Raw genomic sequence first — 22,744 nt, 5'->3', positions numbered from 1 at the left:
AAAGATTCTCTGAAAAGTCTTAATATTTGTTGCATGTAACTGTGACACTGTGTCATCATGATCAGCCCAACAGGGGGCTCTTCTGGTGCAGTGCAGCCTAGTGATTAAGAGCCAGATCACCTGAGTAAAAATTCCAGCTCCACCACTTACTAGCTGTGTGATGCTGGGCAGTGACTTAACCTCTCTGTGCCTCATGTTTTTCCTCCTGTAAATGGAGGCCATAATAAATACCTACCTCACTGGATCTGTGGGGGGACTAACTGAGGTAATAACATAGAAAGTTCTTAGAACATAATAAACCCTATGTCAACACTGACTTTATTCTTAAATATATCAACCTTCCAGAGAGGGACTGGGACATTGTCCAGCTAACAAGCATTTGTGTAGTACCTAGTATTGAGGAACTACGCTTTCCTTCTCATTGTGTTTGGGAACTAACTTTTAATGGGAAGCTTTTGTTGCTTGTTTTTAAGTGGCTGCCATCCATTAAGGGCTTGCTCTTTTCACAGAGTATGCATATAAATTAATCATGTATTCAGAAGGAACAGTGTACAGGAGCTAAGACCTCTACAGCCAGGTCTTCTGGGTCATTTGTAAGTGTCTCCACCATGTGACTTACCCTTTCTGGTTCTCAGTTTCCTAATTTGCAAAAAGAGGGTAATAATGTATCTACCTCTTGCCACCCTCGTGAAGATTAATGAGTTGGGACATGGAAAAGGCCCAGAACAGCACTTGAGATGTTGTTAATGCTCAATAAATGTAGCTGTTTTTATTCAATAAACAGGTACTGAGCACCTACTGTGTACCAGGCACTGTGCTAGTTACTGGGGATCCAGCAGCAAAAAAGGCTAAGTCCCCACCCTCTGGAGGTGTAGTATCCATTAACATCCTCGAACCTGAGACTAAGGGTGACTAAATCTGCCTGAAGTTACCTGCTAGTAAGTGAACAGGCTGTGGTTTGAACCTAGCCAGGGTGTAACCAGAGCACCATCCCCATTCAGCATGGAGCCCTCAGGGCTCAACTTTCACTTCTTCATCACCCTAGAGGCCTTGTTCACTGTCGGCAGAGTTAGAATTTCGACTCCTTAGGTTGTTACTCCAGACATGTCAACCCTGGTACCACCTTCATACCCCTCTCTGTGGGAAGCAGCCTGAGGCTGATCCACAAACAAGACAGAGCCACTAAGTGGACCACCTCTGGGCACCTGACTCAAAAGCAGCCCAGCTATAGGCTGACCATGACCTGTGATGTGGCCAGTGCGGGACCTCTGCCCAGTGAGGATAACAGGAACTAGTTAAGTCAGTTAGACTCAAAGTCTCGCTCTAGAATGTGAACAGAAAACATCGGAGAGAAACAAACCGATGGGGATGAGGGGCAGGAAGAAGAAACCATCCAGAGATGCAGAGAACACAGAGGGGCCGCATCTCTCTTGTTGGCAGAGAACAGGGGTAGAGACCTCAAACTCCAGGCACCGAGGGAAAGGCCTTGGACTCAGGACAATGGTGCATCCCATAGGATTTCCTGCCTACCTACAGATCCCGCATCCTGACAAGAAGCCTCTGTTAACTGTCCCCTCTGGCTGTGTGCAGCCATCCAAGACTCTCTGACCCCGGCCTCCCTGCCCTGCTTGCTCTCCTACTTCTGTTCCACACGTAGCGCTCCTGGGACCCAAACAGGCCTGGAGCATTCCTGCTCACACTCTCCCACGCCCTGTGCCCACATCCTTCAAGGTCTAGCCACACTCACCTTCTGCTTGAAGCCTCCCTCAGCAGGCACTGCTCACCACCTGTGACTTCTCTGATCTCCTGTTTCCTTCTCTGCCTTCAAGCCCATGCCCTGTCTCCCCAGCACAACTCCAGTCATGTCATGGGCCTAGTGTCTTCTGGTACAATGCCTTGTACACAGCACAGTAAAACCCAATAGACGTTTGCTGCTTGACTGGCCTTCCGATAATGCAAAGCACCGTGGGGCTAGAGAAGCAGTTCCCCACCCCAGCCCTGGGGGGCTGTTTTGCCCACAGGGGACACTTGGCAATGTCTGGACACATTTTTGCTTGTCACAACTGGGGGAATGTGTTACTGACATCTAGAGGGTATAGGTCAAGGATGTGCTAAATGTCCTGCAATGCACAAGACAACAGCCTGTCCACAATAAAGAATTATCATGCCTAAAATGTCAATAGCTGATGTTGAGAGACTCTGGGTCAGAGCCATAAGAAAAATAAAAAGAAACAAGATTTGAGGGGTACACTTACAACAGTAACACATTGATAGAAGTGGAATGTTCAACTAGACCATGTTTCTCTGAGTACTGCTCATGATTTTAGAAAAACTACAGTGAAACCCTGTGGTCCCAAATCCCAAGACAATGCTAATTTGGAGAAAAGGTAATCAACAATTGACAGCAAACTCACCCCAGCTTTTCCGTTTACTTTTCAATAAGCAATAAAGTGACCCCACATTTTACGGGGTGGAGTTTTGGACCCCACCGAAGGCATTATGGCGGGGTTAGATTGTAGTTCCATGGTGTTGGCAGAAATTGCGAGCAAGATAATGCCATTTTGGACGGTCCAATGATTTTTTAATCCAACCTATGGAGCTTCACTGGGATTTATCCTATCTACCTTCTTTTTAACTTGAACAGCATTTCTCCCTGCACCTCGGTTAAGCGCATAGGCTTTGTAATGGGCAGAGCCAGATTCCACTCTCCGTTCTGCCAGTGGTCTGTGTCTGTGCACCCCAGGAGGGCAGGGACCTGGCCTGTGCCACAACCACTGCACACTCAGTGTCTGAAAAGAGGGGGTGCCCAGGAGACATCTGTGGAATGAATGATTGCACTCACCGTGCCTCCTACCTCGTTAGAACTCAGTTTCTTCGTCTATAAGATGGAGAACACAGCACCGAGGACAGCAGTTGTTGCAAGAATTCGATGAAATGAGACCGTGTAGATCAAGCTGCCAGCACAGAGCTGGACCCAGTTCACTGAATGGCTGTCATCCCTCCATCTTAAAACTAGTGACAGCCTGCTGGCTCTTTCAGAATCCCGAACGGCATCACGATTTCCTCCCTGAATCGTCTGTTCTTCAAAGAAGCACTGTCAAGCCAGAGGAAGCTCCAGAGCACTGAGGCTGGGGTGGGTTTCTTTTTCTGAAACAAATTAAAAATCAAAAGTTCTTCCACGGTTTCTAAGCCAAATTTATTCTCCCATGTGGGCTTCCTATTTAAAATTTCAATCTGATTATACACATCTCAGACTAGCACCAGGAATGGATGAAGGCCAGGGGCCTGTCTTTTTATATTTTCCCAGCATTACCTACCTACAGCAGGTGCTTAATAAATAGTAAATGAACAAAGGAAAGGACCACAACCTCAGGTTTTAGCTACCAGATTCCACAAGGGTGAAAACTAGTTCACAAACATCAAAGCTTATCTGTCTGTACCATGGTTCACAACTGGACATAAAGCCATCAGGATGAAGGAGTTTAACTGTAGCGTCAACACTTCAGATAAAACCTTGCAGACCCTGTGGCTGCTGAGAGGATTTCTATAAGGCAGCATCCGTCAGCACACAGACCAGGAAGGCAGCCTTGCACAGCAGAGCAGGTGAAAGGGGCTGGCTCCAGACCATGCGAGGTTCAATTCCTGGTTCTACAGCTTTCCAATTGTGCAACTTCAAGTCTCCACGTTCTCATCTGTAGGACAACAGTAGACCTGCTGCTATGGGCTGAACTGTGTCCCCTGTCCAGATTCATATGCTGACATCTTAACTCCCAGTACAAAGACTGTAACCTTAATTAAAGGTAGGCTTTTTACAGAGGTAATCTAGTTTAAATGAGGTCATCTACTCCCATCTGACTGGTGTCCTTACAAAAGGGGGAAATTTGGAGACAGACAGGCACACAGGGAGAATGCTAGGTGAAGACGAAGCCAGAGATCAGGATGATGCTTCTATAGGACAAGGAACAGCAAAGATTGCCAGCAAACCACCAGAAGCTGGGGGAGGCGCGGGTGGATTCTCCCTCACAGCCCTCAGAAGGAGCCACGCCTGCTCCAAATCACATATATAAAAAACAATCACATTGACTTAGAAATAATGCCTTTTCCATTCCTACATTTCATGAAGTAAGTTTATTCTAACATCAGTCTTCATCACCTAGAGCTTTTTTTGAGTCAGTTTTCAGGAGAACTTCATCTTCATTTTGATCTAAATTATTTGAAATGCAGCACTTCTGAATCTGTATATGATGCTAACATGAAAATTTTATCCTAAACCACGGCACTATTTTCACATACCATTATAACTGTTAGTTTTTTTTTCATTTATTCGTACTTATTATATATTCATGACCTTCACAGTGTAACCATAGTGCTTTGTAAAGTGGTTTCTAAAAGGTGCGTTTATGACAAATTCTAACTCTTGCCATTGTGAAGTCATACCCAAAGGAATAATTCCTAAATCAGTGCTGGGAACCTCTCTAAGCGTTGGAAACTAAGGTTGATTTAGGTCAGTTCAGGCTAATGTGATTTTTCAAAGTAAAACAACTGAAGGAGAATCCCATAACATGAGGGAACTTGAAAGACTTGAATATCAGGCAACTTCTTTTCTGAGGGGCAATTCTGGGGTGGGGGGAGCCCATTACTTTAGTTCAGACAATAAGTAGCTTATGCATGGTTGACTTTATCAATCCCAAAGCTTTTTCCTACGTCCAAGTGATTCTCATCCTTCAAGGCTAAGTTCAAACATCCCTTCCTCTACGAAGCCCCTCCCCCACATAGTTGGAATAATTCTCTCATCATTTTAGTTTCCACTGCACACCACTGTCCATCTCCCATAGTTTTCTCTAGCCTGGAAATTGAGTGCTTGTCTTAATCACTCCCTTGGTAAACAATAGGTTCCTTTTTCGTTAATGAATGAGAGAAAATAATTTTATTTTTTCTTCTGTTTATACCATTATTACATATTTATTGTAAAAACTTCAAATTCCAAAGATTTGTGTCAAGACTAAAGTGCATCTTCTAAAACTCCCCTATTGTTCAATTTTTCATGTGTACACTTCCAGAATTTTCAGTTTGCACACAACACACACATGCATATACATGTGCATACACATATATATGAGACATATTTTAAAATAGGTAAGGAATCATGCCATAACATGTTGTTCTGTAACTACTCTTGTCACTTAATAAATTATGCACTACATAAAGAAATACAAATTTATATTATAATTGTTAATGGCAGCATAGTATTAGAATATCAAAATTTATTTAATCATTCCTGTACTGATGGACCTTTAAGTTGTTTCACATTTTTTTAATAATCACAAGAAATGCTACAATGAAAAGCCTTGAAATTACAGCTTAGAAAAATGATAATTTTCCTAAGATAAATTCTGAAAAGTAGTATGTTAGTTCAAAAGGGTATATTTAATGTCAGTTTTAGCTACTCCCAGCAACAGTGCAAAACAGTGCCTGTTTCCCAGGGTCCTCACCAACATTAGAACTAACATTGTTTTTAATCCTGGCTAAAATGAAAGAATATAAAAAGTAACGTTGCATTGTTTTAATCCCCATTTTTTATTACGAGTGTGTTTGAGCATCTTTTGATTAATTCAATTCTACAATTGTTTATTGTATAATACAATTATTTATATTGTATTATATATATTTGAATCCACTACAATTATTTATTGTATAGTGTAATTATTCATTGTATTGCATTATAATGTATCACTATTAAGTTCTTAATAAGCATTTGGAGAATAATAACAGTTAACACTGGATATATGCAAGGCCTTGTTCCAAGCGCACCTCCACATGGTCCCACCTCCTCTGGGTCATCTGGGTGCATTGATTAGGTATGTGAAGGTTGTCATTTAGTTTGAATAGGAGTCTGTATTAATTTGTTTGAAATATGATTACATTTTGAAAGAATGGTAGTTATTTGTTAAACATTTTACATATTTTTTTCCATATTATTCCCCCAACAACCTCGCAAGGTCTGCATTATTACTATTATAATCGTTACTTTGCAGTTGAAGGAACTGATGCGTGGGACGCTTAGGTGACTTACACAAAGGCACGGGTCTAAGACACGCAGTCATGATTTGAACTCAGGCTTTCTGATCCCAAAGCCTCTATCCTTAACCACTACACCAAACTGCCAGCGACAGAAGCCCTTGTCAGGGACACTTACTATCCACCAACAGAAGTAGTATCTGGCTCACAAGCCCCTCAAGATGGCCTCGTCTCTAAGTCAGAAGGGACACTTAAACCTTAAAAGTAAAAACAGTAAGAGCTAGAGATGAACCGGGGCACTGGAAACTCCCGTGCTTCCACCCAGAGCTTCAACATCTCCATCAGACACAGAAGAACCCCTGAACTGGAGACTTGTTCAGGGCTGGACAGGGTCACAGTGGGAGGTGGATTTCCTGCACACAATGGCAGGAGAGGTTGGGCAGCACCAGTATGTGAACCGGATGGGCCCATTCCATTTAGAAATCTAGACTGAGAAGCTTTGTTAGGCAAGCAAAGAGAATAAGAGAGAGCCAAGTCAGGGAGAATTGGAGAGAGTGAAATGAATAAGGTGACATTTTCTGAGTGCTCACTAGACACCAGGCACTGTGCTTGTGTCTCTGGTAAATCCTCCCAACCATCCTGGGAGGTAGGGATTAACATAGCCAAGCTGCATATGATCCTTGTGCAAGGTCACATAGCAGCAGAGCAAGGGTTCAAAGCCAGGTTTCTGATTCAAGTCCAGGAAGGATCCCCAGGGTTCTATGGATGTGCCTGGGTGGGACAAGGCTCTGGGCTTCTGACCTCACATCAACCAGCACTCCATTTTAATCTGCTTTGTAAAGGAAGGGCAGTTCCAGGTAAGGGTTTATTGGAATAAACTGCTTTAAAAAAATAAGTACCATAACACATCAGGTTCATACCTCCCTTTAACCATCAACCAATCATACTACATAGGCACATACTAATCATTTACTGTGCACAAGGCTTTCTGGCTGGCAGTGGCGTAATGAAAACAAACTGGACATCACGACACTGCCCTGATTCCACACTTACTGCACCAAACAGCAGAAGTGCAGGTGAGTAGGGTAAACGCGAGTGCAGAAACAGACAAATGGAACCAACCACGTGAAACAGGGGAAGGTTTTGCTGAAGATGCATGTTAGAGAGGGTCCTGGGATTTGTGATTTAACCAGGAGGACAGAAGACAGCAGAGGCAGAACCGCGTAGAATGAGGTATGTTTGTCCTTATGTCATGAGCACAGTGAGGAATGCGTGGGCACAGAGGGGCCATTTCAGGGACGAGGAGCCCCCAGACCAGCAGTCAAAGCTCAAGTAGCCTTTGTTTCTCTGGTCATCCTGGGGAAGATGATGGAAGCGAGAGCAGGGCTTGTACCCCCCAGCCTCGCTGAGTCTGAAACTCCTTCTAGTGAGCCAGGTGTGAACACTGCCTTTCCTCCAGAAGATGAGGCCAGAAGAGCCTCAAAATGAGGCTGTTTGGTTTTAATATAAAATGTGAAATGTGCATTCCTTTGGACCTGGAAAATTCTCCTTCTGAAGAAGAGATCTGATTACGGAAAGTGTTATCATAACAAATGTCCAATAGCAGTGTGCTTAGTAAATATATTAAGGTACCTTCCTACAATCACACACTAGAAAGCTATTAAAATTAATATTGGGGAAGAATACTTACAAGATTGAAAGATATCCATGATATTTGTTAAGTAAAAGAAATCAAATTACGAAATAGTGTTAGAGTATTACTCAATTCTTGCAAAAGGAAAACAGAGTAATATATGGAGAAAAACACCAGGGTGCTCATAGAGGTTATATGATTATTGATGAGTGTGGACCGACTGGTGGTTTTGGCCTCTCTCTATTTTCTGAAGTTTCTACAATAAACATTTATTATTTTTGAAGTAAGGAAAAAAAAAACAAGAAGTCAGTTTTAAATGTTCCTCCCACCCAGAATAAAGACCCAGAACAAGTACACGGCTGGCTGCAATACCTGGCTCTTATTTCTGTGACCTGGCTTGTTTCTAGACACAGAATTCAAGGTTGGGTATCAGAAGGTACAGACTGAATCCTCACCCAGGCCCTGTCTGCTGGAGCACATGCCTCTCAACCTCTCCATTCCATCACCACTGTTTCATTTAATGGGGAAAAAAGTATTTGAGTTCAGTTCAGACCCAATGTGTATAGGCTATTCTTCAACACTAAGCTGCCACTTCTTATGCACTGTTTCCACGCAGGGCTCTGTGCTAGACACCTTCAAATTACCTCCTTTAACCCTTCAAAAACTGTGAAAGTTAGCAACCATTATTTCTACTTTACCGTCAAGAAAACAGAGGCCCAGAGATATAAGTCACCAGCCCAATTCCTAATGACCAGTGAGTGACAGAGCCGGGTTTCGAATTCTGGTCTGTCTGACTCCAAAACCTTCTTTAATCTTTATGTCTATATGATTCTGTCCTTGTAAGGAACCAGTTTATTAATCTTCATAGAGAAAGCATATGTGTTGAGAGAGGTCTTCCAAAGATTCTGGGACTGGAATGAAAACCTCCATCCAGGAAGGTGTCAAATGTGAGGTAATAGGTGGCAACTGTGACAGATAAATTACATCAAAAATGAAGGTAATAAATGTGCTATTCAAAACTCATCACATCCTCACTAATTTACTACATTTTCCTACTAACTGTGCTCTCACATGTGTGGTAGAAACACTCCTGCATATCTCTTTCCAACTCTGCACTCCATGACATCTTGTTGGGAGCCTGAAACTGGCTATGGTGGGAGTATTTGCACCACAGAAATTAGCAAAGGCTATGAATCAAGGCTTGATTTATTGTTTTGTTGATTGTTTAGACTTAAGAAGGTGATGAAGAAAATGTTAATAATATAGATTAAACTTAAACTGTGCCATCTTTGGCTGTTACACTAAGAGTAGTACAACAAAGATGAAAAAATATTCTTTCAGTAGCTATTATCTGCTTCACTAAAGAAGTATCTCATGCCACTGATAAATGAGTAAGGTTCTGACCTATGTCTTCGTTGTGTCATTCCTGTTGGAACTGCACTCATTCATCAATGATGTGAGCAACTTCTTTGCTGAGTCAGATTGTAATCAGGCATTTATCTGCAGGTCTGATTTTGCAAAATTATGGTTGGACTGCAACCACAGCTGGGCTGCAGATACAAGAGTCCAGCAAAAATCAACAAAAGCACTCTGTAATAATCAGTTGACTCTATGAGGTTTACAATAAAATGTGTTATATCGTTTAATAATATTTGTAAGTTGTGAGCTATACATTGTCTATGTCAGTAAAATTTATAAGAAATTTTTTTTTTCTGAAGGAAAAAAATGTTTTCAGTTGTTAAACATTTAAAGCACACCTCTGGATAGAACCATGAACAACCTACATGGCTCCTCCAGCAACAAATTCTCATAACTGTACAGACAAGGTCCTCAGGGATCCCAAGGAATCTCTAGGGGAGTGACATTTCAGATCTGGCCCCTTTTCAAAACACATGTCCCACCTCCCAACTTCTTAAAGTCACTTATTCTCTGGGCCCGTCTTTCAGAGAGCTAACCATAGATCTCTCAATAAAATTAGAAAGTCTCCCCTGGACCATGAGCTAGAAACAAAATAAGCTGGGTTGGAACAGATAGCCTTCCCGAACACCTTGTAAAAACTCGATCAGAGCCTCTTCTTAGTCACAGGTGAAGATTTCACTGCCACACTAATCATGTGACATTGTTAGTTACTGATTTACATGTCAATTTCCCCTGCTAGACCATGAGCTCCGTGGAAACAGGAGTGTCTCTTATTCATCCCACGCTCAGCTAGAGTTCAGTCAATGTTCTTGAGCTCATGCATGAACGCCTAGAGAGAAGGAGGCTGAAAGAGAGGAAGGATCTCCTTTACAAATCTGGTGTTGGCCGAATTAACATCTGTCTCACTGTGCTATTTAGGCATTTCTTGTATTATTCAAGAGCAATATTTTGATTGTGATGCTACATCCAAATAGATGCAATAGCGGGTCAATTCAAAAGTCATCCAAATCCTTCAGAATATACTACGTATTCTTGTTATTCCTACTATATAAGATACCTCATCATCATAATTAATCAACAATATCCAAGGACTTCACAAACAAATAAGCTGCCTTTGCAAATATGACTCCCAAATTTCCAAATATACGGCCTAAAGACACTTTACAAGTATAATGTAGACTTGCCTCTTCAAGTTTTGTATTTGTAGAGGGAACAATCCATGGTTGTGTGACTATGTGTGGTGGGAGCAGGTCCCACACATACAGTTTTATCCAAGGGTATCACATCTACCCTGTGTCAGAGTGTGTAGGAACCCATGCTCAGGGCACTTCGGGGACAGGAGACAGAGATGCAGAGAGGTGACAGCTACTCTCCAGAATACAACCAATCCTGAGAGGGACAGCAGGCAACACCCACACAGGTACCACTGCAAAATCACCCACAGCTTAGACTGTTTCCTAAGTTGTGCATGGAATTTTAAGAAAAAGAAGAATGGCAAGCAATACACTTAAGTAATTAAATCATCATTTAATTCAATCAGTGATATAACAGGTATCAAAATAGGACTGAATTCTTCTTTGGGATCCATATAGATGTTGATACTGGCCCACCACCCTGATTCCCATGCTTTCATTGGTTTTTAATTTTTCCTTTCAATGACTGGAAATCAAATACACAATATTATCCTTCTTAATTCTCACTCACTAGAAGCTGGGAATTTTCTGATATAAGAAGCTAATTAAAAACATATTACTACTGCAAGAGTTGCCTTGCAACTTACCTGACATCTAGGAGTTAATCTCACACATTTAATACTCCACCTTAAATAGGAATAATAGAAGCCAGGAACCAGCTTTCATGACAACTTCCCTAAGATGGTGCTACTTCTTCAGAGCACAACAGCTTTAAAAAAAAAAAAGGCCATGCAAATGGAGATAAATGGTACGCAGGCCACCGAGGTAATTAAAAATGTATTTTCCATCTCCTAGTAATTGAATTGTGTACAAGCTGCAAGTTAATGAGGTCATCTACCCTCGAGCACTGACAGGAAAGCAGGAATAATTATCTTTCAATTTTTTCTTATGTAGCAATTAATTTTAACCATTCGCCTACACCCCACTTCCACTCCCCTCAATCCAGTCAGTCAAAGTCATGGCTAAACCGAATTGACAAGCAATTGATACGGTGGCGGCACCGAGCTGCCGAGGCGGGCAAGGTAATCAAGGCGCTGCAGCTGTTGAGGGCTAAGCGCTTCCAGGTGAATGTCGCCTGAGATTTCGCATTCTGCCACTCGGAGGACACGGGACACACAGTGGTGGCTGACAGAACATCTGGTGCCAGGTGGGCTGGGAAGAGGCACTGCTGACTTGGGAAGGCGACAGAAGGATGGACAAGGATTGATGGATGGACAAGACTTTGAAACAGAATGTCACTTAACAAAAACTGTTATCCAAAACCAGGGAAGAAATGCTCAGTCGCTTGTTAAACTTGTCTTGTGCTTGTGGCATCATTGAACTTCTTGGAGCTTTCTGGCTGGTGGACTTTGGAGTGGGGTCCTAATGGCCAATGCTTCTAGAACTCATGGGCACAAAGAATTTCATATTTAGATCAACAGAAGTTCATTGCTCTTTTTAGTCATCCACCTCTGAGCCCACTGTTCTAAGGCCAGAGCACTGCAGGACCTCTTATTCCAATTCTGTGGCTATCTGGTTGACTCAGCCCAAAATGCACCCCGTTTTGCTAGGTATTAAAGATCTGTCCACCTGTGACTGTAGTCAGCCCAATGTTTAGATCAAGTCCTAGCCACTCCACTCCATCCCCACTTTTCTCTGTTGAAATTAGAGCAAAATCTAAATACTTAAGAGAAAGAAAGAAAGAAATCAGGTCTTCATTCACTTAGTCTATTCAGACTTACTAAGCACTTAGTTTTTAATACTAAGTAGGGTGGGTTACATCTGTTGTCCTGATACAATTATTACGAGCATCTACTTTCACGTTCAAAGTGTCCCATTATGGATGGTAGCTTACATGGCCACCTGGTCACAGGGTGCCATGGGACGAAAGTTGGATCTAGTGAGAGCATAAGCCTCCTCAAAGTTATATGCTCTCTCCCCTCCTTGAGAGCAGGCTGCATTGACCTATCTCCCCTGACGGCACCCAGCACCATCAGGGAACACAGCTGCCTCTCGTTGAGTGCACATCAGTGACTTTGTGAATCCCACGTGAGATGAGAAGTCAGTGCAGGGAAGCTACACCATCAAGCAATGTGGTTTTCTATTAGCCCCTGTGCTGGAAAAAAAACAAAAACAAAAACAAAAACAGATCTAAGGCTAGTTTCTCCATTCCCAAATCAAGAGAGACTTTTTCAAGAATGTTGAACCAGGCAGAATATATAGCTGGAAATCTTTACATTTTCCCAGATACCTGCAAAAAGGAAATTTCCTTTTGAAAATATGGACTGACAGTTTTGAATTAGAGAGAAATAAAGCAAATAAAGTTTCTGAAAAGCTATGCATGAGGACAAGAGACATAAACTGAACGTCTTCAAGTCAAGCAGAAGAGCAGGGTTGTGTCACCTCTTTCCTTTGTTCCTGAGACGTCTGTTGCATCTTTGTTCTCATACTGTCTATGCCTTTTCCCAAGGGGACCACACAGGGAAGGGCACCTAGCATCCAGCGTTACTATGATCAATTCAGGGATGACCCAGGTGGGCTCGGAGCTCCATGGCAGGACAAAAGGAGTCTCCTTCAGAGGCTACTAGGCATGGCAATCCTGCTCCTATCAATGCCCTGAAACAACGGCAGAAGGAGAGTGATGGGGGAAGCTCTCCCAGGTCACTTTGCAAAGGTGGGTGGCTCTTGTTATAGGTTTGCTGCCCCTGCAATTAAACGCATGCCTGCAAACCCAGAACACAAGGAAGTCATCATGGAAAGATGCACATTGTAACAGGGGTGCTGCAATTTTTCTTATAGGTTTAACTGTCACTGCCCCTGACTACCCCGAAATAATTCTCTCTCTCTTAAGAGGATAAGGAAGCTAGCACTGATTTAGCACCTACCATGCGCTAGGCAGTTTACCTGTGTTTATTCACTTGATTTTCATAGCTCCCCTATGCCTCAATGTAAAGATGAGGAAACTAAGGCTTGGAGAAATTAAGGGATTTTCCCAAAGACACACAAGCTAGATTTAAGCCAAAGGTTTAAGATGTCAAACCCCTGGCCTTTTCCTTGATGTCCCTCAGCTGGACCAGGTAGGTGAGGTTTTCATCTTTTTCTCACTGCAGGTGGCTCTTTTTTACTGCTATGCTGTTACCAGATCTAGCTTTCTGGACAAGTGAGATGACATCCCCACTGATGCCTGAGTGTCCATTCTTGGATGTTTGTTTTGAGAACTGCCCTCTTCCTCTTCTACAGGTGAATCCCAAATGGGGATAGGGGGAGGGCACCATCTGTCTCTCATGCCTTAGTGTGACTGAGTTTACCAGGTCACTTTTCTCCTGAATTACGTGGCTATCAGGAAGTAAGTTCTACAAGAAGAGAAGAAATCTAGAACCAGGGAGAAGGACATAGATAATAAATAGGCTGAGGCTGAATAGTATATTGGTCAGAGTTTTCCAGAGGAACAGAATCAATGGGCCATAGAGAGAGAGAGAGAGAGAGAGAGAGAGAGAGAGAGAGAGAAAGAAAGAAAGAAAGAAAGAAAGAAAGAAAGAAAGAAAGAAAGAAAGAAAGAAAGAAAGAAAGAAAGAAAGAAAGAAAGAAAGAAAGAAAGAAAGAAAGAAAGAAAGAAAGAAAGAAAGAAAAGAGAAGAGAAAAGAGAAGAGAAAAGAGAAGAGAAGAGAAAAGAAAAGAAAAAAGAAAAGAAAAGAAAAGAAAAGAAAAGAAAAGAAAAGAAAAAGAAAAGAAAAGAAATTTATTTTAAGATATTGGCTTGTGCAATGTAGAAGCCTAGTGAGTCCAAAATCTGGTTGGAGACTCAGGAAAGAGTTGCAGTTCAAATCCAAAGGCAGTTAGGTTGAAGTTTCAGGGAAAGCTGATGTGGTTCAAGTTTGAAGGCCATCTGCAGTGGAATCCCTTCTTGCTCAGGGGAGGTCGGTCTTTTGATCTATCCAAACTTTCAACTGATTGGATGAGGCTCACCCACATTATGGAGGGCAATCTGCTTTACTCAGAGTCCACCAATTTAAATGTAAATCTCATCCAAAACATCCTCTCAGAAACATTCAGAATAATGTTTGGCCAAATATCTGGACATCATAATCCAGTCATGATAAGACATAAAATTAACAATCATTAGCAGGGAGGAGAGAAGAAGCTGGTGTCATCTCAGAGCATCTCTTGGGCCAAGACCTGGAGAAAGTAAGACTACTGTGCAGCTTTTATCGTTTGCATCACTTTTCTGGTTTCCCCCAGAATCACTGTCCCTAAGAAACTAAGGAAATGTGTAAATAAAGCATTCAGGATGTTTATTGGAGAAGAAACATGATTAATTAAGGTGATGGAAAAATGTTTTTAAGATGAGAGATAGTGGACCGTATGTCTACACTGGCAGAAATGATCACTGGAAAGGGAGAGGGGGTAATTCAGGAGGGACAGGAAATGGCCAAAAGAACCAAGACCGGTAGACTAGGAGCCACCAGTAGAATCACAGAACCTCGGAGCTAGAGGAGACTCTGAGCTCCCCACACGTTCTACCAGCAGAACAGCAAGGTCTGACAGGCAAGACACTCAGCCGGTTAATGGCATAGCCAAAACTAGAACCCAGACCTTACCAATGACTTACTGTTTGTTGAGCACTTACTATATGCCAGGCATTTATTTTACAGAGCAAGAAACTGGGGCTCAGAGAGGTGAGTTGTCCAAAGTCACACAACTAGTAAGGGTTAGATCTGAGATTCAAGCCTCATAATGTCTGATTCAGAAACTCAAAACACTTACTCTCCACACTAGACAGCCTCCCAGGCCGGGATCCCCACGCCCTACAGAGATAACTCGCTGAGTCTCTGGAATACCTCACCTGGAGCCACTCACAGACTTCTCAGGGAGAAGAGGAGTGTCCTAACCTCTTGGAGGGTGCTTCAGGCAGGAGGGGATTCTGATTCCATCTGTGAAACCCAGCCACACAGCCTCTCAAGGTGGGAGACAAGATTAAGATCAGATCCTGGGGAGAGTCTATCAAGAACACTGCACGCACGCACGCACGCACGCACACACAATGGAAGTGCTCACGAACAGACGGCAGGGCTTCATGTGGCTCCACCAGGAGATGGGCTGCCAGCAGGACCCGCCACCATCACCTGCCAGTGACAAGCTGTTCCACCCCCAGCAGAGCCCTGGAACCAGTATGCGCTCAGACACAAAAAAGCCCAGCTTCATTTTAGCAGCCAAATCGCCATCCAAAGAAAAGACTTCCCAGGACAACAGATTTCTCTGAGGAGAACACAAAAGGGTGGACAGGTGGTTTCCCATTGAAAAGCATCACCCACAACTTCCTCTCCAGAATCCAGGCTGCCCGGTCAGGCCACGGAGGAAGAGAAATGCTGGCTCAAAATAGAGGTTTTTTTGAAATGCAAATGTACCTTTGGAGCTGTTTGGGCATTTTGTTTTAACAGATAAAGGAAATTTCTTGGAAAAAGATAAATGATGATGATGATGACAAGTACTATTTATTAAGCTGAATAATGGCAGCTGCAATGTATTGAGGACTTATTACATGCCAGGAACTATGCTTTACTTGCTCTAATTTGATCATCACAATGCTATGAAGAGTATTCTGTTCATATTCCCATTTTATAGAGGAGGAAATGGAGGCTCCAAGAGGTAAATTCACTGCCCAAAGGATATTGAGCTAGTAAGTGCAATCAGGGGGCTTAAATCCAAGTCTACCTAATTCCAAAGCCTGTGCCCAATACATGTGTGTGGATGTGCGTGAGCAAATGTGTGTCTGAGCGTGTGTGTGGGTGTGTCTGAAGATGACCTAACATAAGATGCAAAGTACCCTGAGCAATTAACTGTCCAAGAAGCAAGAAGGACTCCAGGACAGAGTGAAGTTAAAACTACCCTCTCTCCACTAACAGGTCCACACGCTGGCAGGTATGCAGGTGAAGGCCCACAGTTCCTCTGTGCTCGGGGACAAAGGTGGAGGGACTTCTTGCCCCTTTCCACTTTGCCAGACTTTTCAGCTTTCTGGACATTAGTAAGACATGGGCTCCCTGGTGCCTCCCCAACTCCCTCCGTGACACGCACCCACTGCCTTCTGCATCGCTTCCAATATCTTCAATCACACTTAGAATAAAATCCAAAGTCCCTCCCTTGGCCAACAAAGCCCTGCATGATCTGGCCGGCTCTCCCCTCAACACTGCTGAGCTCCCCATCAGCCCCACACCCTCCACTGGACTGCTGGTGAGAGAGAAATAAACCCCTCTCCCGTTTAAGCCCGGCATTTGGGAGTCTCCTGTTACAGCGGCCTCGCCAATATCTAACTCACATACTTGGTCTCCGACCTTGCCCTTTAAACTTCCTCCAGCTCCTCGAATCTCTGACCTGCCCTGTCCACCCAACCCCACAGTCTCGGCAGATGACTGGATCTTCTCGTTCAGAAAGAGCACTCTCTCAGCTTTCACTACCTAAGCACTAAAGGTGCCATCTGCACCCAGCCTTCTCCTCCCCTCACTGCTGTGACTCCATGGCAAGGTCCCTCCTCCAGTGCCGGCCAGGATTTTTATCAGGGCTTTGAGTTCCATCCCCTCCTGTACACAGGGAACTCTCATTGTCAGTCCTATTCTGTATTTCAACCTCTCCCTCTCAATTGTGTCTACAGCTGTATTTATTGTATCTTTTCCATCTTAATAATACAAAAAAAATACCAAGACTTCTCTTAATCACACACCACCCCTTACTCTCAAACTCTTATATACTTCATAGTAACATTTTTTAAAGAGTTGGTTATGGTTTGTCTCTATTTCTTCAGCTGGCATTTCCTCTTCAAATGGAAGCCCCCACCACCCTGGAGGAGTTATGACCCAACCCTGCACAAAGAGTCCTAGTGCACATCTCCAATGCTCTTATGTTGAGAAACCCAGTCTGCGTCCCTCTTAGCCTCGCAGCAGTGCCCCGCCTTGTTCCCCTTCCCTCCTTAAAACTGTCCTCCAGCACACCACTCCCTCCTGAGTCTGGTCTCATCTCTCTTATAGCCCCTGTCTCATCTAATTCTCATAACGAACCTACACCTACAGGGTAGGACTACTCCTATCCCCGTTCTAGAGATAAAGCAATGGAGACCTGGGGGTGGTAAATAAACTTCCCGAAGTGACAGGGCACAGTTAGTGACGTGCTAACTGCACATCCAGGATCGGAAGCCGGACCCCCGACGTCAGAACCTTCGTTCTGAACCTCCACGTTAATGTCAGTTATTCTAACATGACACACGTTCCAGGATGAACACCTTCCCTCAATCAGTATATTGAAGAAGTTCAAGGAATCATTTACTTCCAAACACACAGGCAAATAGAACGAATGGTTCCTACCTTACCAAATTAATGGGCAGAGTTCCTCCCTGCTGATGTTGCAGTCTGGCAGTCACCTGTTTACTTTCTTATAACTCTGCTTTGTTATATTTTATCACACAGTCATAAAGTTTACCAAGCGTGTGTTTAATTTCAGAATTTGGGGAGGATTTGGGGGAGTCAGGTGGGGAGGAAGGAACCTCTGCAGAACTGGCTACAACCACCCCCAAAATCTTCAGAAACAAGAAAATTGTTTTGGTGAGCCAAACTTCAAAAGAGGCAGTTTTTCTTGTCTTCTAGAATAACATGAACCCACCCCGTGCCTGGATTTCCCCCAAGGTGGGGGCACCTCGGCAAACCAGCCAGGGAGTGGGTGCCTCTTCCCTCTTGCTGTTAGGCTGAAAACAAAAGAGGCAGAAATTTCCACTGTGGTAGGAGGGACTGAATTGAGTTCTCTTGCAAAATATGGCTAGAGAGGACTCAGAAAACACTGGCTGCTGTGGAACGTGCCAGGGAATAACTGGGGCCTTTACCGCCCCTCACCAGACACCACCACCATCATCATCACTGCATTTACTGCTCTTGTGATGCCACACATTTCTACAGTCCCCTCTGGAGTCTGCAGTGAACTTCGCATACTAAGGCAAGGCTGAGTAGCAGAGCAGATATTTCAAAGTAGGACCCTCACCTCTGCACTTGAGTCTCATTTTCATAAAATGCAAGCAATAGACAGATTAGCTCATAGGGTGGTTGTGAGAATATAAGTATATTATATATGTAAGGTAATCAGGATTTTCACTGTAGCCCACAGAAATGAAGTCTGGTGAATTTAGGAAGAAAAGGGATTTACTGAAAGGCTTTTGGAGAGCCCACAGAACTCCAGATGGGCTGGAGAATAGATCTAAAGCCTCTGTTGCCAGAAATAACTCCCAAAATCACATTCCAGAGTGAATTCCCCGAGGAAACCTCTGCCATGGCCACTATCCCCAGACACTCTGGACGCTGACACAAGGTCACTGTCATAGCCGCCATCTCAAGCAGCATGTAGCTGCTGTAGGTCCATCATGTTGGCCGGAATGGATCCTGCACCATCCTGACCTCAACAAGTCAGTAGCTGCTGATTCTGAGGCAGGTGCACTGACAAAGCCTGCATTCTGCACCAGCACCTTAGCGGCAAAGGAGGCTGGGAAAACAGGTACCTGGCATTTTCAGCTTCTAAATGTGTCTGTTGGAAGAAAGGAGTTTCCTGCAGTCACAGGAAGTGTGTTCAGTTGCTGAGAGACAAAAAGAATGACTAACATTCATTAACAAATGAAATACTTAATCCAGTACCTGATGTGTTATCTGTCACCCGTATACTTTATCTTACCCAAGTCTGTGTCGAGCACAGTGTCAGAACACCGTGTTGTAAAGACCTTCACAACCACCCGCACGTTCCCCCAACACCACACAAAACCTTCCACCGGTAACACCCACCTGTCCCCACATCCCAGTCTCTTTATTCTTCTCCCCAAGAAGCCAATGCCTACCTGATAACAAATCTGTGCCAAGCGCTGACTGAAAATGCGTTACTTAGTGTCTGGTTCTTTCTGGAATCTTCCTGTTTCCCCCAGGAGATTGCAGGGGGCACAAAAGTTCAGCCCAAAAGGATTTCAAGCAACTGTGAAATTTACCTTGGAGAGGTCCTGGTCAGCAAGGACGTCTTTTGACTCAGGCAACTGCTCTTCAGTAAATATCCCGAGATAAACCGGTATCACCAACTCCCTAACAACCCCTTACCCTTGAGCAGACCTCACTGACTTACATTTGATGTCACCCAGTCTTCTCCTCAAAGCTCGGATGACCTTCAGGGAAAGTATAATTATCTTCATTTGACAAATGAGATACCCAGAAAGATTTAATGAGTTTCCCAAGGTACTACATTTGGTAAACAGCAGAGCTGAGACGGGACCCAGATTTCCTGACTCCTATCAGGTGCTTTTTACTTTCTGTGACTCCTGGCTGCCCTTCTCCAGGTTTCAGACAACCCCAGGGGTGTGAGTGAACAGGGGACCAAAGAAACCCATGAGACAGTCCTGGGAGGCAGGAGAGGCTGGCAGGGGAGAAGAAACAGCCCCGGGATGATCCCCTTCCTAGAGTGAGTTCTAGTGGTTTTGATTTGACTCGGAGTGTTTTCAAACAGGTTCCGATTCCAAAAGATTTACATTCACCAGGAGGACTGAATATAATGGCTTCCCTTTTCTCTCAAAAACTGCAAAACTTAGGGGATGTACAACAACTACAGATGGAATCCAGGAGCTGGGGAGGGGGGCAAATCTGCAAAACCGATGCGAGCCTTTTTAGCCACAGCGATGGGGAAAGTGTGCCTCTCTGAGCTCCATGATTAAAGCAACTGCAAATTAGTTTCCACAAAGGTCTTTCCCCTTAAATTGAAAAGCACCATGTAATGGAATTTCATAGACACTGCTTTGCAAATGACTTCATACCTCACTCTGCTCAGAGCTGAGAGGCGGCCACATGCCGTGAATCGTAAGAGGCTGAGGCTCTCTCATAGGGCTGCTGAATTTTCCTCTGACTGCGACGTCTAGACACTCACGGCCTACTCACCCCATCCCTCACCCCGAGAAGGGAATTAGTGAGCTCAGAGCACTGGAGTCACACGATTACATGATTAGCAGTCTTCCCCTTCCCCAGACCAGGCTATTTGCCTGCAAACTGTGCTTTCTACCTCAGTCAGGCTCCAAGGGGTTGCTAGCTGCATACGGATGGCCCAGGTACACGCATTTTACATAAAAGGCTCTTTGGAAGGCTGTGGGGTTTCCAGGGTTTAATGAGATTTCCAGTAATGATTAAGTCAGGCTGACAAAGATACACTGAATGCCGTATCATGTTCACCGACCACTTTAGCTTTCTTGAGGGCACCTCTCCAGAACATAGGAATCACATTTCCTAACTGTCAGCGGTTCTACAGTAAATCAAACAGGTTGCGTTTCAGTGTCAAGCCTGTTCGACTAATATTTGCAGACAGCCCAAATCTCTAATTCATTCACTCAAGGAAAAAGGTTATTAGCACCTACTATGTGCTAGGCACCATGCCAGCCCTGGGATACAATGGTGAGCAAAGCTATCAGTCACGGCTCTCATGGTGACCATAGTCAAAGGACAGAGACAGGACGCATTCAAATAACTGTTCCAACGAATGGAAAATTGCAACTCTGACAATGTGTTACTGTGGGCGACACTGAGAGAGCCCAGGAGAGGGGAATTAGACCTGGTCAGAGCATCCGGAAGACATCCCTGAGGAAGTGACCATTTATCTGAGAACTAGAAAATCAGGAAGAGATAACCAAGAGAGAAGGGAAACCCTCGAGGCAGAGGGCACAGCACAGGCAACGCCTGACCAGGTCAGGGGCTTGGCGAGAACTGGAAAAAAGGCTCGTATACATTAAGCTTGGTGACTGAGGGGAGCGTGTCAGCAGAGGATCCTGAAAAAGGGGAGACTCCGCAGGGCTTTGCAGAACCTGCAGAAGAGTTTTGTCTTTATTTGAGATGTGAATTGCATGCCCCAGAAAACTGTAATGGGGGTGAGGGCCACGGGAAATGTCTGTCTGGCTTCATCACGGTGGCCACATTAGAGGGGATTTGGGGAGGAGGGGTGTGTGCCAAGAGTTATTTGCCAAAAAGCCATCAAGGAAAGCAGGTGTTCAGAGTCTCACCTGCCCTCGCGGTGACCTGACTCACCCACAATCACACGGGCAATGGCACGGCCAACCCAGGAATTCAAGACAACAGCCTCCAACCCCAAAACTCTTTCCACTACAGCATTACCTAGTTGCACAACTTTTAAGCAGTGATGAGCAGTGAGTTAGTAAACCAGGCAGCACATCCCTTCACCTCGCTGGGGAACTACCCATGGACACAGACAACAACGGTGACAATAATCAGCATGAGGGTACCAACTGCGATGACAGCTCATCAGCACACACCTGGGGATCTCTTCCCAACTATATACCCTCTGCCCGAGAGATGTTCAGGTGTGTGCTCTCTAAAATGATAATAATTTTAAATTTTAACCTTCAGTCACTGTCTTTGTGCTTGTGTACTGGAGATGAGGAAGAGAGCTGGACACCCAAAGGACCAAACTGTCTCTACCCCTTTTAGGAACTAGGGCTCACCTTACGTGGCGATTTATTTACTTAAGAGTTAAAGCACAATGTCCGCACGGCACGGGCCACCGTAACAGAGCACCATAGGCGGGGCAGCTTAGACAGCAGACATGTATTTCTCACAGTTCTGGAGGCTGGGAGGTCCAAGGCCAAGATGCCAGCAGATTTCCTTCTGGTGAGGGCCCTCTTGCTGGCTTATATTCGGCCGCCTTCCTACGGCGTCCTCACGTGGCTGAGAGAGTGAGTGAACTCTGGTTTCCTTGCTTCCAGTCAGGGCATTAATCCCATGATGGGAGGTCCGTTCTCATGACTTCGTCTAAAGTTAATTTTGCCCCAAAGGCCCCACCTCCTAATACTTAGCCCATTGGGAGTTAGAATTTTGACGTGAATTTTGAGAAGATACAATCATGCAGTCCATAACATGATCATTTTATGAAATTATTTCACATTTGCTTATCATTTCATAAAAAGGTCTACCTAACGTACTGGGGTTAATTTTTAAACTTTTATCAAAACTTTTCCTGTTTATAACAATCCTGTGGTAACCATGTTGCACAGAGTCCACCCAGAGCTCTGCCCCTTCCCCTCTGCCCAGTCTGCCAGAGTGGCTGACGTGCCCACCATCCCTTTGTTTCTGTGAAAATTTATCACTATGGTCCCCAGAAGGGGTTCCACATACGCCCACAGCATCCTCTGACCACATCAGCATGGAATAGGTTATTTAATGAGTCAGAAATCAGGGCTTTACACAAGTGGAAGGCAAGACAGATGAGCTTTGATCATGAGGCAACGGAAGGTAGAGAGACAAAAAAAGAGTGGGATAGGTGCACCCTTGTGGTGGCAACCAGCAGGCCTGAAGGCATCAGGTGCCAGTGAGTGGAGGGACCAAATCTCAGCTTCTGTGTGTCCTTGCTTCATCTTTGAACAAGGTCGATGTGGCAGGGAAAACTACCTGTTCAGCAAGCCCCATTTCTTTTTTCTCCTGGGGACACTTTTAGACTATAT

The 22,744-nt window shown here is 44.2% G+C and overlaps 1 long non-coding RNA gene across 2 annotated transcripts in view; it reads right to left on the bottom strand.

Annotated features, from left to right (window-relative positions):
- Nucleotides 1-467: 467 nt before the first annotated feature.
- Nucleotides 468-22,744, bottom strand: part of LOC123619620 (uncharacterized) — a 102,602-nt gene continuing 80,325 nt past the window's right edge. For both annotated transcript variants that reach the window (XR_012509857.1, XR_012509856.1), the window contains one exon: nucleotides 468-3,147. This is a non-coding gene — a long non-coding RNA (uncharacterized LOC123619620). The remainder of the gene's footprint in view (nucleotides 3,148-22,744) is intronic.

This window comes from Camelus bactrianus, chromosome 10 (genome assembly GCF_048773025.1).
Source record: "Camelus bactrianus isolate YW-2024 breed Bactrian camel chromosome 10, ASM4877302v1, whole genome shotgun sequence".
Classification (NCBI taxonomy): Eukaryota; Metazoa; Chordata; class Mammalia; order Artiodactyla; family Camelidae; genus Camelus; species Camelus bactrianus.
The sequence above is the reverse complement of the archived record's forward strand: the minus strand, read 5'-3'. Positions and strand labels throughout refer to the sequence as shown.